At 44.0% G+C, this 17,653-nt stretch overlaps 1 pseudogene across 1 annotated transcript in view; it reads left to right on the forward strand.

Annotated features, from left to right (window-relative positions):
- The first annotated feature begins 717 nt into the window (after positions 1-717).
- LOC311100397 (kelch domain-containing protein 3-like) overlaps positions 718-17,653 on the forward strand; it is a 388,555-nt pseudogene continuing 371,619 nt past the window's right edge. The window contains exon 1 of the transcript XR_014615747.1: positions 718-736. The product of XR_014615747.1 is annotated as a kelch domain-containing protein 3-like (transcript). The remainder of the gene's footprint in view (positions 737-17,653) is intronic.

Consider the following 17,653-nt stretch of genomic DNA (forward strand, 5'->3'; position numbering starts at 1 on the left):
ATTCTACCCACACACTCACATATTCTTACACTGACACCTCAACACATGCACGCACACAAACACACACATACACACTGCTGCTAGTCACTTTACCCCTACCAATATGTACAGTACATAGCTACCTCAATTACCTCGTACCCCTGCACATCGACTTGGTACAGGTACTCTCTGTGTATAGTCATGTTATTTTCAACTTTCTATATACTGTATAGCCATGTTATTTTTATTCGTTATTCACTGTGCCACTATTTCAATTTTTTATTGTATTATTTATCTTATGTTTACTCTGCATTGTTGGAAAAGGACCCATAAGTAAGCATTTCGCTGTCAGTCTACACCTGTTGTCTATGAAGCATGTGACAAAGAAAATATGATTTGAGGACTGTCCGAGACCGGTAACTCGCTTTATTAAACGCAAGCTACGTTGTGTTCATTGTTGCATCCCATATACTGTATGTAAAATCTGTAGCTCAGCTGGTAGAGCACGGCGCTTGTAACGCCAGGGTAGTGGGTTCGATCCCCGGGACCACCCATACCCAAAAATGTATGCACGCACGACTGTAAATCGCTTTGGATAAAAGCGTCTGCTAAATGGCTTATTGTTATTCCTAGAATTTAGAAGTCAAGTTCCATGATTAGAATTGACCAATGATACATCACGGTTTTGCTGCTCTCCACCGACGTCACTACGTCACCAGGAAAGAGAAGGGAGTGGATCCACAGTCTAGCTTCCAAGGTAACGTCGGTTAGCAAACTAGCTAACAAATAAATGTTTGTGTGAACCCAGAGTGACACCTTTTTATTAATACAATCTTGCTGACCTGTGCAAGTTGGTGATTGCAATCTTTTAATAGACCTCGTGTGGGTTGTTAGCTGCCAAGTTTGATAGCTAACGTTAGCTAGCTTGCATACCACAGTTTGGATTGCTGGCTATTTAGCTAGCCTAACGGTATTGCTAACTAGTTAGCGAGCCACCAAAGAAGCTACTTTACATTTGGCCAAAGTTAGAAATGTATACGTTACCTACATAACTGGTTTTTGGTGTTGGTCACGTTCAATGTTGTCTAACGTTAGCTAGATCCCAACTAAGGTTAACGTTATCTAGTTAAGTTGGCTAACTTGCTGGTTTGCTAAGCTAGGCGGAGTAGCGCAACGTAACAACTTTGCTAAGCTGTCTGGCTTCTATTGATATGAGGTGGTTGCTAAGCGATAACTTACCTACATGTAGTCAGCCAGCTAACTTAGGTAGCTAACTAGCTAGAAGTTATAAGTTAACTAGTATAGTTGACACAATTTATAAGTACTAACGTTAGTCGTCAAAGAAGCTGTGTGGAAATGATTCTTCATAAGATGTGTGGACATTATTTAATCAGTAAAATAAACCTAGTTGGCTGGTTTGCGACTCTAGCCAGTTAACGAACTACTTAGCTAGCTATATGTGTCAGCTAGCAGCACGGGTACACTACACAACAGGATCAATGAGTTAGCCAGCTAACTTTGATAGCTAAACAACCAGAAATAGCTATTGATTTTCTGATTAATTAAGAAAGATTAATTTATGTGTTTTGGTTGTTGAGTCAATTAGACCATGCCCATTAAATAGTTATTTCAGAATCTTTAGGCAAGTTAGGTGGCTAACTCATTGACGCTGCTTCGTAGTATGCTCCTCATTGGTAGCTGCTTTGACACAGACTTTTAGCTAGCTGGCTAGAGAAACTCAAATCTTAGCTAGCTGGCTAGATCATATATTTCTTACAATCATGCTAGCTAGATACCTAAGGAACCATATTAGATTATGACATCAGTAGGTAGTAGTGTCCTGTGGTAGGGGTCTTTCTCCATGATGTGTCATCTGGAAATAGAAGGGTGTGCATTATTAGTCTTCTGAGGGTTTATTTATAAGGGCTATTGAAGGTCGGAGGTCACTGGAACAGCAGACACACTGGTTGAGAGAGGACCAGAGGACAGGACATGGCTAAATAAGTCCTAAATAGCACAAACAATACATGGGCTCTGGTCAAAAGTAGTGCACTATATAGGGGAAAGTGTAACATTTGGGCCGGAGCCCTGGAGCTATGTTTTTAGGACAGGGTGGGTGTTTGGGCAGTGTACCTGGTAGTTATGCACAACCAGCTAGCTCTAGAGATGGCTTAGCTACAGATGTGATTATCCATTACAGAGAATTTTCAACCAGCCTTAACTTGGCAATGCTATCTTCCTTCTCAATTTGGCCAAACATGTATCTTCTAAAATGTCTGTGTCCAGTTTCGGGTGGTTTATTTGAATTTAGAAAATGCTGCTTTTAAAATAAATATTTGTTTTGCTCCATGAAGTAATCCAACAATGTGTATGCCGCCGCCTTGTCTATATTACATATTCTCCAAATATTGTCTATTATAGTGACAAGAAACAATGGAAATACATGTCCTCAAAGATGGGAGGCGGCGAGATCAGGTGGGACCATTCTAGCCAATGAGAGGACAGATATGCGTGTGAACATCAGGCCGTAAAGAGATAGAGGGCTCATCTTTGTATCTGTGCCATTATAGCGTCTGACAGCGTGGGCAGCGCCATTGAAGCTATCTCCATTTTAAAGTAGTGCATTTTCACTTCATTGGCTGATTGCTCCCAATTCATAAGAATCCTCACCCAGTTGACTAATTTAAAATGGTGGAAGCTAGGGATGTGACAAATGGAACCTTTTGCTTAAAGTTTAAACTGCCATTTTTAAATTTGTTTTTCCGTTAAAACCATACAATTTCATGTCAATTTCCAATGCAGAATAATGGTCCAATTACATATGTATGACCGCTAGGGCCAGGCAGTGAAGTGATTCCTACTGCAACCCTTTACAGACATAGAACGCAGTTACAGTAACATTTCAATAGTGACAATTGATAACTTTTCAGACAATTAAAAGGATTACACAACTTCCCCCAGGCCTTTATAGCCTATCGGCTATAACACTGAAAATAATGTTTTGTGATAACTGCACTGTCATTTTAATAGACATTTTACATACCCATCACCTTGGTCTAGAGATGTCTTGAGACATGCAATTGAGACGTCTTGAGACACTTTTGGTCTCAAGACATCTTTAAGAATCATTTTGAAGACATGTCAATGCCATGTCTTGAGATATTTTATGTGTGTCTTCAAGACATGTCTAAAGACACTCATGTAAAATAGTGCGATGTCTTGAGACATTTTAGGAATGTTGAACATTTCAAATTCATGGAACATTCTTCTGTCAACTGACAGTTTATGCAAGACAAAAAAAGGACAATCTGTCAAACCTGGAGGATAAACTGTTTTTTCAACTTGAGGTAAGCAAGCAAAGCATTTTAATATGTAATGTATGTTAGCCAAAACAGTATTTAGTCTATGAGGAAATGCGTTATTGACATCTTGTTTTAGTACTACCAAATGTGATATAATGCAGACTCTGGTTAGCTAGCTAGCGAACAACTGTCATTAGCTAGCAAGTATAATTTAAAAAATCCATGGGGGATCAGAAAGAGGGGGAGGGATCATGTCTAATGTCTCAGCCTTGATGATAGCTCAGCCATCCCCACCAATCATCTAAAAGATGCCTCAAGACAAAGTTGATCTACGCTTGTTAACAGGTGACTGCAATTCTGGTCTTTTCTGAGCAGTTTTAATAAATAGAGACTACATCTAAATGTTACATTTTATATATATATACAGTTGAAGTCGGAAGTTTACATACACTTAGCTTGGAGTCATTGAAACTCGTTTTTCAACCACTCCACACATTTCTTGTTAACAAACTATAGTTTTGGCAAGTCGGTTAGGACATCTACTTTGTGCATGACACAAGTACTTTTTCTAACAATTGTTTACAGACAGATTATTTCACTTATAATTCACTGTATCACAATTCCAGTGGGTCAGAAGTTTACATACACTAAGTTGACTGTGCCTTTTAAACAGCTTGGAAAATTTCAGAAAATGATGTCATGGCTTTAGAAGCTTCTGATAGGCTAATTGACATCATTTGAGTCAATTGGAGGTGTACCTGTGGATGTATTTCAAGGCCTACCTTCAAACTCAGTGCTTATTTGCTGGACATTATGGGAAAATTAAAATAAATCAGCCAAGACCTCAGAAAAAAAATTGTAGACCTCCACAAGTCTGGTTCATCCTTGGGAGCAATTTCCAAACGCCTGAAGGTACCACGTTCATCTGTACAAACAATAGTACGCAAGTATAAACACCATGGGACCACGCATCCGTCATACCGCTCAGGAAGGAGACACGTTCTGTCTTCTAGAGATTAATGTACTTTGGGGCGAAAAGTGCAAATCAATCGCAGAACAACAGCAAAGGTCCTTGTGAAGATGCTGGAGGAAACGGGTACAAAAGTATCTATATCCACAGTAAAACGAGTCCTATATCGACATAACCTGAATGGCAGCTCAGCAAGGAAGAAGCTACTGCTCCAAAACCGCCATAAAAAAGCCAGACTACGGTTTGCAACTGCACATGGTGACAAAGATCGTACTTTTTGGAGAAATGTCCTCTGGTCTGATGAAACAAAAATAGAACTGTTTGGCCATAATGACAATTGTTATGTTTGGAGGAAAAAGGGGGAGCTTGCCAGCCGAGGAACACCATCCCAACCGTGAAGCACGGAGGAGGCAGCATCATGCTGTGGGGGTGCTTTGCTGCAGGAGGGACTGGTGCACTTCACAAAATAGATGGCATCATGAGGAAGGAAAATTATGTGGATATATTGAAGCAACATCTCAAGACATCAGTCAGGAAGTTAAAGCTTGGTCGCAAATGGGTCTTCCAAATGGACAATGACCCCAAGCATACTTCCAAAGTTGTAGCAAAATGGCTTAAGGACAACAAAGTCAAAGTATTGGAGTGGCCATCACAAAGCCCTGACCTCAATCCTATAGAAAATGTGTGGGCAGAACTGAAAAGGCGTGTGCGAGCAAGGAGGCCTACAAACCTGACTCAGTTACTCCAGCTCTGTCAGGAGGAATGGGCCAAAATTCACCCAACTTATTGTGGGAAGCTTGTGGAAGGCTACCCAAAACGTTTGACCCAAGTTAAACAATTTAAAGGCAATGCTACCAAATACTAATTGAGTGTATGTAAACTTCTGACCCACTGGGAATGTGATGAAAGAAATAAAAGCTGAAATAAATCATTCTCTCTACTATTATTCTGACATTTCACATTCTTAAAATAAAGTGGTGATCCTAACTGACCTAAGGCAGGGAATTTATACTAGGATTAAATGTCAGGAATTGTGAAAAACTGAGTTTAAATTTATTTGGCTAAGGTGTATGTAAACTTCTGACTTCAACTGACAGTACCAGTCAAAAGTTTGGACACACCTACTCATTCAAGGGTTTTTCTTTATTTTTACTATTTTCTACATTGTAGAATAATAGTGACGATATCAAAACTATTAAATAACACATATCAAATCAAATGTTATTTGTCACATGCGGCGAATACAACAGGTGTAGACCTAACAGTGAAATGCTTACTTACAAGCCCTTAACCAACAATGCAGTTTTAAGAAAGAATACCCAAGAAAATCACACAAAAGTTCTATATAAAATAATACGAAATAAAAGTAACAAATAATTAAAGAGCAGCAGTAAAAATAACAATAGCGAGGCTATATACAGGGAGTACCGGTACTGAATCATGTAGTAACCAAAAAAGTGTTAAACAAATCAAAATATGTTTTAGATTTTAGGTTCTTCAAAGTAGCTACCCTTTGCCTTGATGACAAGTTTGCACACTCTTGACATTCTCTCAACCAGCTTCATGAGGTAGTCACCTGGAATGCATTTCAATTAACAGGTGTGCCTTGTTAAAAGTTAATTTGTGGAATTTCTTTCCTTCTTAATGCGTTTGAGCAATTAGTTGTGTTGTGACAAGGTAGGGGGGGTATACAGAAATAAGCAAAGAGAAACGACAGTCCATCATTACTTTAAGACATGAAGTTCAGTCAATACAGAACTTTGAAAGTTTCTTCAAGTGCAGTCATAAAAACCATCAAGCGCTATGATGAAACTGGCTCTCATGAGGACCGCCACAGTAATGGAAGACCCAGAGTTACCTCTGATGCAGAGGATAAGTTCAAGTCACAAACACATCTCAACATCAACTGTTCAGAGGGGACTGTGTGAATCAGGCCTTCATGGTCGAATTGCTGCAAAGAAACCACTACTAAAGGACACCAATAAGAAGAGACCTGCTTGGTTCCAACCACCAAGAGTGTGAACGGATGATCTCTGCATGTGTATTTCCAACCGTGAAGTATGGAGAAGGTATTATGGTGTGGGGGTGCTTTGCTGGTGACACTGTCTGTGATTTATTTAGAATTCAAGCCACACTTAACCAGCATGGCTACCACAGCATTCTGCAGCGATACGCCATCTCATCTGGTTTGGGCTTAGTGGGACTATCATTTGTTTTTCAACAGGACAATGACCCAACACACCTCCAGGCTGTGTAAGGGCTATTTTACCAAGAAGGAGAGTGATGGAGTGCTGCATCAGATGACCTGGCCTCCACAATCCCCCGACCTCAACCCATTTGAGATGGTTTGGGATGAGTTGGACCACAGAGTGAAGGAAAAGCAGCCAACAAGTACTCAGCATATGTGGGAAGTCCTTCAAAACTGTTAGAAAAGCATTCCAGGTGAAGCTGGTTGAGAGAATGCCAAGAGTGTGCAAAGCTGTCATCAAGGCAAAGGGTGGCTACTTTGAAGAATCTCAAATATATTTTGATTTGTTTAACACTTTTTGGGTTACTACATGATTCCATATGTGTTATTTCATAGTTTTGATGTCTTCACTATTATTCTACAATGTAGAAAATAGTAAAAATAAAGACAAACCCTTGAATGAGTAGGTGTGTCCAAACATTTTTAATGGGATTGAAAATTGAAAATCATACCGTTGGTATGTGGAAATACCCCGGTATATCGTCCAAACCTAACGGTCACTGGCTGCAAACATTTCTAAAAACCAGTTTGTGCTTTGCCATTATGGGGTATTGTGTGTAAATTGATGAGGGGAAAAAACTATTTAATCAATTTTAGAATAAGGCTGTAACGTTAAATGTGGGAAAAGTCAAGGGGTCTGAATACTTTCCGAATGCACTGATATATATATTTAAAAATAATTTTTATCATAGCGCCCCATGTGTGCACTTCCAGTAATACCAAATACCCAAAACATATTGACAAATACCCCAGGATGGTACAGAAACGGTATGAATGTATAGATACCACCCAACCCTAGTGGCCACCTCAGCTACCACAGCAACTGAAATGACTGCAACATTTAACAAAGAGCTGCAGTTGGTTTCAGAGTGGGTGGCAAGGAATAAGTTAGTCCTAAATATTTCTGAAACTAAAAGCATTGTATTTGGGACAAATCATTTACTAAACCCTAAACCTCAATTAAATCTTGTAATGAATAATGTGGAAATTGAGCAAGTTGAGGAGACTAAACTGCTTGGAGTAACCCTGGATTGTAAACTGTCATGGTCAAAACATATTAATACAACAGTAGCTAAGATGGGGAGAAGTCTGTCCATAATAAAGCTCTGCTCTGCCTTAACAACACTATCAACAAGGCAGGTCCTACAGGCCCTAGTTTTGTCCCACCTGGACACTGTTCAGTAGTGTGGTCAGGTGCCACAAAGAGGGACTTGGGAAAATTGCAGTTGGCTCAGAACAGGGCAGCACGGCTGGCCCTTAAAAGTACACGGAGAGCTAACATTAATGACATGCATGTCAGTCTCTCCTGGCTCAGAGTGGAGGAGAGATTGACTTCATCACTGCTTGTTTTTGTAAGAGGTGTTGACAAGCTGAATGCACCGAGCTGTCTGTTTAAACGACTAGCACACAGCTCAGACACCCATGCATACCCCACAAGACATGCCACCAGAGGTCTCTTCACAGTCCCCAAGTCCAGAACAGACTATGGGAGGCGCACAGTACTACATAGAGCCATGACTACATGGAACTCTATTCTACATCAAGTAACTGATACAAGTAGTAGAATCAGATTTAAAAAACAGGTAAAATACACCTTATGGTACAACGGGGACTGTGAAGAGACACACACAAGGGTATAGACACATGCATACGCACACATTGTGATATTGTTGTATGGTGGTATTATACATGTTGTATTGTAGATATGTAGTGGTGTAATAATGTTATATGATGTACTGTTTTATATTTTGTTTTATATGTAATGTAAGTGCTTTAATATGTTTTGACCCCAGGTAGAGTAGCTGCTGCCTTGGCAGAAACTAATGTGGATCCCTAATAAATACAAAAAAATACCTCAAACTACCTAAACTAACCTCCTAGCAGAGGCCCAACCAGCGACCACCTCCTAAAATATCCTCCTAACAGAGATTATGCAGGGTCCTGAGGAACTGTCAACAGCAGAACAGAGCTGTGTTCCCCTCTGTCTGTGGTCCTCTGTAGCTCAGCTGGTAGAGCACGGCGCTTGTAACGCCAAGGTAGTGGGTTCGATCCCCGGGACCACCCATACACAAAAATGTATGCACGCATGACTGTAAGTCGCTTTGGATAAAAGCGTCTGCTAAATGGCATATTTATTTATTTATTTTATTTATGTCTGCATTCTACCTCCTCCTCTGTGGCCTAACCGTTTCCTTATCTGACCCATCCTATATATCTGACCTCTCCTACATACACTATATATGCAAAAGTATGTGGACACCCCTTCAAATTAGTGGTTTTGGCTGTTTCAGCCACACCCGTTGCTGACAGTTGTATAAAATCGAGCACACCGCCATGCAATCTCCATAGACAAACATTGGCAGTAGAATGGCCTTACTGGAGAGCTCAGTGACTTTCAACGTGGCACCGTCATAGGATGCCACCTTTTCTACAAGTCAGTTCGTCAAATTTCTGCCCTGCTAGAGCTTCCCCGGTCAACTGTAAGTGCTGTTATTGTGAAGTGGAAACGTCTAGGAGCAACAAAGGCTCAGCCGCGAAGTGGTAGGAGACACAAGCTCACAGAACAGGACCGCTGAGTGCTGAAGCGAGTAAAAATCATCTGTCCTCGGTTGCAACACTCACTACCGAGTTCCAAACTGCCTCTGGAAGCAACGTCAGCACAATAACTGTTTGTTGGGAGCTTCATGAAATGGGATTCCATGGCCGAACAGAAGCCTAAGATCACCTTGCACAACGCCAAAGCTCGCCGCCATTGGACTCTGCAGCAGTGGAAACGTGTTCTCTGGAGTGATGAGTCACGCTTCATCATCTGGCAGTCCAAAGGACTAATCTGGGTTTAGCGGATGCCAGGAGAATGCTACCTGCCCCAATGCATAGTGCCAACTGTAAAGTTTGGTGGAGGAGAAATAATGGTCTGGGGCTGTTTTTCATGGTTCGGGCTTGGCCCCTTAGTTCCAGTGAAGGGAAATCAACGCTACAGCATACAATGACATTCTAGATGATTCTGTGCTTCCAACTTTGTGGCAACAGTTTGGGGAAGGCCCTTTGCTGTTTCAGCATGACAATGCCCCCATGCACAAAGCGAGGTCCATACAGAAATGGTTTGTCGAGATCAGTGTGGAAGAACTAGACTGGACACAGTGCCCTGACCTCAACCCCATCGAACAAATTTGGGATTAATTGAAACGCCGACTATGAGCCAGTCCTAATCGCCCTACATCAGTGCCCGACCTCACTAATGCTCTTGTGGCTGAATGGAAGCAAGTCTCTGCAGCAATGTTCCAACATCTAGTGGAAAGCCTTCCCAGAAGAGTGGAGGCTGCTATTGCAGCAAAGGGGGGGACCAACTCCATATTAATGCCCATGATTTTGGAATGAGATGTTTGACGAGCAGGTGTCCACATACTTTTGGTCATGTAGTGTATCTGACGACCTACATATCTGACCTCTGCTATATATTTGACCTCTGCTATATAACTAACCTCTCCTAAAAAGTTGATGTCTCTGATCTCTTCTACTACTCTGACCTGTCTCTCTGATCTCTCCTGCTACTCTGACCTGTCTCTGTCTCTCTGATCTCTCCTACTACTCTGACCTGTCTCTGTCTCTCTGATCTCTCCTACTACTCTGACCTGTCTCTGTCTCTCTGATCTCTCCTACTACTCTGACCTGTCTCTGTCTCTCTGATCTCTCCTACTACTCTGACCTGTCTCTGTCTCTCTGATCTCTCCTACTACTCTGACCTGTCTCTGTCTCTCTGATCTCTCCTACTACTCTGACCTGTCTCTGTCTCTCTGATCTCTCCTACTACTCTGACCTGTCTCTGTCTCTCTGATCTCTCCTACTACTCTGACCTCTCTCTGTCTCTCTGATCTCTCCTACTACTCTGACCTCTCTCTGTCTCTCTGATCTCTCCTACTACTCTGACCTCTCTCTCTGATCTCTCCTACTACTCTGACCTCTCTCTGTCTCTCTGATCTCTCCTACTACTCTGACCTGTCTCTGTCTCTCTGATCTCTCCTGCTACTCTGACCTCTCTCATCTCTCCTGCTACTCTGACCTCTCTCTGTCTCTCTGATCTCTCCTACTACTCTGACCTCTCTCTCTGTCTCTCTGATCTCTCCTACTACTCTGACCTGTCTCTCTGATCTCTCCTACTATTCTGACATCTCTCTGTCTCTCTGATCTCTCCTACTACTCTGACCTGTCTCTGTCTCTCTGATCTCTCCTACTACTCTGACCTGTCTCTCTGATCTCTCCTACTACTCTGACCTCTCTCTGTCTCTCTGATCTCTCCTACTACTCTGACCTGTCTCTGTCTCTCTGATCTCTCCTACTAATCTGACCTGTCTCTGATCTCTCCTGCTACTCTGACCTCTCTCTGTCTCTCTGATCTCTCCTACTACTCTGACCTGTCTCTGATCTCTCCTACTACTCTGACCCTTCTCTCTCTGATCTCTCCTACTACTCTGACCTCTCTCTCTGTCTCTCTGATCTCTCCTACTACTCTGACCTGTCTCTGTCTCTCTGATCTCTCCTACTACTCTGACCTCTCTCTGTCTCTCTGATCTCTCCTACTACTCTGACCTCTCTCTGTCTCTCTGATCTCTCCTGCTACTCTGACCTCTCGCTCTGTCTCTCTGATCTCTCCTACTACTCTGACCTGTCTCTGTCTCTCTGATCTCTCCTACTACTCTGACCTGTCTCTGATCTCTCCTACTACTCTGACCTCTCTCTGTCTCTCTGATCTCTCCTTCTACTCTGACCTGTCTCTGTCTCTGATCTCTCCTGCTACTCTGACCTCTCTCTGTCTCTATGATCTCTTCTACTACTCTGACCTGTCTCTCTGATCTCTCCTACTACTCTGAACTCTCTCTCTGATCTCTCCTACTACTCTGACCTCTCTCTCTGATCTCTCCTACTACTCTGACCTCTCGCTCTCTCTCTCTGATCTCTCCTGCTACTCTGACCTCTCTCTGTCTCTCTGATCTCTCCTACTACTCTGACCTGTCTCTGTCTCTCTGATCTCTCCTACTACTCTGACCTGTCTCTCTGATCTCTCCTACTACTCTGACCTCTCTCTGTCTCTCTGATCTCTCCTACTACTCTGACCTCTCTCTGTCTCTCTGATCTCTCCTACTACTCTGACCTCTCTCTGATCTCTCCTACTACTCTGACCTCTCTCTGTCTCTCTGATCTCTCCTACTACTCTGACCTGTCTCTGTCTCTCTGATCTCTCATACTACTCTGACCTGTCTCTGTCTCTCTGATCTCTCCTACTACTCTGACCTGTCTCTGATCTCTCCTGCTACTCTGACCTCTCTCTGTCTCTCTGATCTCTCCTACTACTCTGACCTGTCTCTGATCTCTCCTGCTACTCTGACCTCTCTCTGTCTCTCTGATCTCTCCTACTACTCTGACCTGTCTCTCTGATCTCTCCTACTACTCTGACCTCTCTCTGTCTCTCTGATCTCTCATACTACTCTGACCTCTCTCTGTCTCTCTGATCTCTCCTACTACTCTGACCTGTCTCTGTCTCTCTGATCTCTCCTACTACTCTGACCTGTCTCTGATCTCTCCTGCTACTCTGACCTCTCTCTGTCTCTCTGATCTCTCCTACTACTCTGACCCTTCTCTCTCTGATCTCTCCTACTACTCTGACCTCTCTCTCTGTCTCTCTGATCTCTTCTTCTACTCTGACCTGTCTCTGTCTCTCTGATCTCTCCTACTACTCTGAACTCTCTCTGATCTCTCCTACTACTCTGACCTCTCTCTGTCTCTCTGATCTCTCCTACTACTCTGACCTGTCTCTGTCTCTCTGATCTCTCCTACTACTCTGACCTGTCTCTGTCTCTGATCTCTCCTACTACTCTGACCTCTCTCTGTCTCTCTGATCTCTCCTACTACTCTGACCTCGCTCTGTCTCTCTGATCTCTCCTACTACTCTGACCTGTCTCTGTCTCTCTGATCTCTCCTACTACTATGACCCTTCTCTCTCTGATATCTCCTACTATTCTGACCTGTCTCTCTGATCTCTCCTACTACTCTGACCTCTCTCTGTCTCTCTGATCTCTACTACTACTCTGACCTGTCTCTGTCTCTCTGATCTCTCCTGCTACTCAGACCTCTCTCTCTGATCTCTCCTACTACTCTGACCTGTCTCTCTGATCTCTCCTACTACTCTGACCTGTCTCTCTGATCTCTCCTACTACTCTGACCTCTCTCTGTCTCTCTGATCTCTCCTACTACTCTGACCTCTCTCTGTCTCTCTGATCTCTCCTACTACTCTGACCTCTCTCTGTCTCTCTGATCTCTCCTACTACTCTGACCTCTCTCTGTCTCTCTGATCTCTCCTACTACTCTGACCTGTCTCTGTCTCTCTGATCTCTCCTACTACTCTGACCTCTCTCTGTCTCTCTGATCTCTCCTTCTACTCTGACGTCTCTCTCTGTCTCTCTGTCTCTCCTACTACTCTGACCTCTCTCTTTGTCTCTCTGTGTCTCTCCTACTACTCTGACGTCTCTCTCTGATCTCTCCTACTACTCTGACCTCTCTCTGTCTCTCTGATCTCTCCTACTACTCTGACCTGTCTCTGTCTCTCTGATCTCTCCTACTACTCTGACCTCTCTCTGTCTCTCTGACCTCTCTCTCTGATCTCTCCTACTACTCTGACCTCTCTCTCTGATCTCTCCTACTACTCTTACCTCTTTCTCTGTCTCTCTGATCTCTCCTACTACTCTGACCCTTCTCTCTCTGATATATCCTACTATTCTGACTTGTCTCTCTGATCTCTCCTTCTACTCTGACCTCTCTCTCTGATCTCTCCTACTACTCTGACCTCTCTCTCTGTCTCTCTGATCTCTTCTACTACTCTGACCTCTCTCTGTCTCTCTGATCTCTCCTACTACTCTGACCTCTCTCTGTCTCTCTGATCTCTCCTACTACTCTTACCTCTCTCTGTCTCTCTGATCTCTCCTACTACTCTGACCTGTCTCTGTCTCTCTGACCTCTCTCTCTGATCTCTCCTACTACTCTGACCTGTCTCTGTCTCTCTGATCTCTCCTACTACTCTGACCTCTCTCTGTCTCTCTGATCTCTCATACTACTCTGACCTGTCTCTGTCTCTCTGATCTCTCCTTCTACTCTGACCTCTCTCTCTGATCTCTCCTTCTACTCTGACCTGTCTCTCTGATCTCTTCTACTACTCTGACCTGTCTCTCTGATCTCTCCTACTACTCTGACCTCTCTCTGTCTCTCTGATCTCTCCTACTACTCTGACCTGTCTCTGTCTCTCTGACCTCTCTCTCTGATATCTCCTTCTACTATGACCTGTCTCTCTGATCTCTCCTATTGCTCTGACCTCTCTTTCTGATCTCTCCTACTACTCTGACCCTTCTCTCTCTGATATCTCCTACTATTCTGACCTGTCTCTCTGATCTCTCCTTCTACTCTGACCTCTCTCTCTGATCTCTCCTACTACTCTGACCTCTCTCTCTGTCTCTCTGATCTCTCCTACTACTCTGACCTCTCTCTGTCTCTCTGATCTCTCCTACTACTCTGACCTCTCTCTCTGATCTCTCCTACTACTCTGACCTCTCTCTCTGATCTCTCCTACTACTCTTACCTCTTTCTCTGTCTCTCTGATCTCTCCTACTACTCTGACCTCTTTCTCTGTCTCTCTGATATATCCTACTATTCTGACCTGTCTCTCTGATCTCTCCTTCTAGTCTGACCTCTCTCTCTAATCTCTCCTACTACTCTGACCTCTCTCTCTGTCTCTCTGATCTCTTCTACTACTCTGACCTCTCTCTGTCTCTCTGATCTCTCCTACTACTCTGACCTCTCTCTGTCTCTCTGATCTCTCCTACTATTCTGACCTCTCTCTGTCTCTCTGATCTCTCCTACTACTCTGACCTCTCTCTGTCTCTCTGATCTCTCCTACTACTCTTACCTCTTTCTCTGTCTCTCTGATCTCTCCTACTACTCTGACCCTTCTCTCTCTGATATCTCCTACTATTCTGACCTGTCTCTCTGATCTCTCCTTCTACTCTGACCTCTCTCTCTGATCTCTCCTACTACTCTGACCTCTCTCTCTGTCTCTCTGTCTCTCCTACTACTCTGAACTCTCTCTCTGATCTCTCCTACTACTCTGACCTCTCTCTGTCTCTCTGATCTCTCCTACTACTCTGACCTGTCTCTGTCTCTCTGATCTCTCCTACTACTCTGACCTCTCTCTGTCTCTCTGATCTCTCCTACTATTCTGACCTCTCTCTGTCTCTCTGATCTCTCCTACTACTCTGACCTCTCTCTGTCTCTCTGATCTCTCCTACTACTCTGACCTCTCTCTGTCTCTCTGATCTCTCCTACCCTCTGACCTCTCTCTCTGATCTCTCCTACTACTCTGACCTCTCTCTGTCTCTCTGATCTCTCCTACTACTCTGACCTGTCTCTGTCTCTCTTATCTCTCCTACTACTCTGACCTCTCTCTGTCTCTCTGATCTCTCCTACTACTCTGACCTCTCTCTGTCTCTCTGATCTCTCCTACTACTCTGACCTCTCTCTGTCTCTCTGATCTCTCCTACTACTCTGACCTGTCTCTCTGATCTCTCCTACTACTCTGACCTGTCTCTGTCTCTCTGATCTCTCCTACTACTCTGACATGTCTCTCTCTCTCTGATCTCTCCTTCTACTCTGACCTCTCTCTCTGATCTCTCCTTCTACTCTGACCTGTCTCTCTGATCTCTTCTACTACTCTGACCTGTCTCTCTGATCTCTCCTACTACTCTGACCTCTCTCTGATCTCTCCTACTACTCTGACCTGTCTCTGTCTCTCTGACCTCTCTCTCTGATATCTCCTTCTACTATGACCTGTCTCTCTGATCTCTCCTATTGCTCTGACCTCTCTTTCTGATCTCTCCTACTACTCTGACCCTTCTCTCTCTGATATCTCCTACTATTCTGACCTGTCTCTGATCTCTCCTTCTACTCTGACCTCTCTCTGTCTCTCTGATCTCTCCTACTACTCTGACCTGTCTCTGTCTCTCTGATCTCTCCTACTACTCTGACCTCTCTCTGTCTCTCTGATCTCTCCTACTATTCTGACCTCTCTCTGTCTCTCTGATCTCTCCTACTACTCTTACCTCTCTCTCTGTCTCTCTGATCTCTCCTACTACTCTGACCTCTCTCTGTGTCTCTGATCTCTCCTACTACTCTGACCTCTCTCTGTCTCTCTGATCTCTCCTACTACTCTTACCTCTCTCTGTCTCTCTGATCTCTCCTACTACTCTGACCTGTCTCTGTCTCTCTGACCTCTCTCTCTGATCTCTCCTACTACTCTGACCTGTCTCTGTCTCTCTGATCTCTCCTACTACTCTGACCTCTCTCTGTCTCTCTGATCTCTCCTTCTACTCTGACCTCTCTCTCTGATCTCTCCTTCTACTCTGACCTGTCTCTCTGATCTCTTCTACTACTCTGACCTGTCTCTCTGATCTCTCCTACTACTCTGACCTCTCTCTGTCTCTCTGATCTCTCCTACTACTCTGACCTGTCTCTGTCTCTCTGACCTCTCTCTCTGATATCTCCTTCTACTTTGACCTGTCTCTCTGATCTCTCCTATTGCTCTGACCTCTCTTTCTGATCTCTCCTACTACTCTGACCCTTCTCTCTCTGATATCTCCTACTATTCTGACCTGTCTCTCTGATCTCTCCTTCTACTCTGACCTCTCTCTCTGATCTCTCCTACTACTCTGACCTCTCTCTCTGTCTCTCTGATCTCTCCTACTACTCTGACCTCTCTCTGTCTCTCTGATCTCTCCTACTACTCTGACCTCTCTCTCTGTCTCTCCTACTACTCTGAACTCTCTCTCTGATCTCTCCTACTACTCTGACCTCTCTCTGTCTCTCTGATCTCTCCTACTACTCTGACCTGTCTCTGTCTCTCTGATCTCTCCTACTACTCTGACCTCTCTCTGTCTCTCTGATCTCTCCTACTATTCTGACCTCTCTCTGTCTCTCTGATCTCTCCTACTACTCTGACCTCTCTCTGTCTCTCTGATCTCTCCTACTACTCTGACCTCTCTCTGTCTCTCTGATCTCTCCTACCCTCTGACCTCTCTCTCTGATCTCTCCTACTACTCTGACCTCTCTCTGTCTCTCTGATCTCTCCTACTACTCTGACCTGTCTCTGTCTCTCTTATCTCTCCTACTACTCTGACCTCTCTCTGTCTCTCTGATCTCTCCTACTACTCTGACCTCTCTCTGTCTCTCTGATCTCTCCTACTACTCTGACCTCTCTCTGTCTCTCTGATCTCTCCTACTACTCTGACCTGTCTCTCTGATCTCTCCTACTACTCTGACCTGTCTCTGTCTCTCTGATCTCTCCTACTACTCTGACATGTCTCTCTCTCTCTGATCTCTCCTTCTACTCTGACCTCTCTCTCTGATCTCTCCTTCTACTCTGACCTGTCTCTCTGATCTCTTCTACTACTCTGACCTGTCTCTCTGATCTCTCCTACTACTCTGACCTCTCTCTGATCTCTCCTACTACTCTGACCTGTCTCTGTCTCTCTGACCTCTCTCTCTGATATCTCCTTCTACTATGACCTGTCTCTCTGATCTCTCCTATTGCTCTGACCTCTCTTTCTGATCTCTCCTACTACTCTGACCCTTCTCTCTCTGATATCTCCTACTATTCTGACCTGTCTCTGATCTCTCCTTCTACTCTGACCTCTCTCTGTCTCTCTGATCTCTCCTACTACTCTGACCTGTCTCTGTCTCTCTGATCTCTCCTACTACTCTGACCTGTCTCTGTCTCTCTGATCTCTCCTACTACTCTGACCTCTCTCTGTGTCTCTGATCTCTCCTACTACTCTGACCTCTCTCTGTCTCTCTGATCTCTCCTACTACTCTTACCTCTTTCTCTGTCTCTCTGATCTCTCCTACTACTCTGACCCTTCTCTCTCTGATATCTCCTACTATTCTGACCTGTCTCTCTGATCTCTCCTTCTACTCTGACCTCTCTCTCTGATCTCTCCTACTACTCTGACCTCTCTCTCTGTCCCTCTGTCTCTCCTACTACTCTGAACTCTCTCTCTGATCTCTCCTACTACTCTGACCTCTCTCTGTCTCTCTGATCTCTCCTACTACTCTGACCTG

Source organism: Coregonus lavaretus, assembly GCF_964263955.1.
Source record: "Coregonus lavaretus genome assembly, chromosome: 25".
NCBI classification, from domain to species: Eukaryota; Metazoa; Chordata; class Actinopteri; order Salmoniformes; family Salmonidae; genus Coregonus; species Coregonus lavaretus.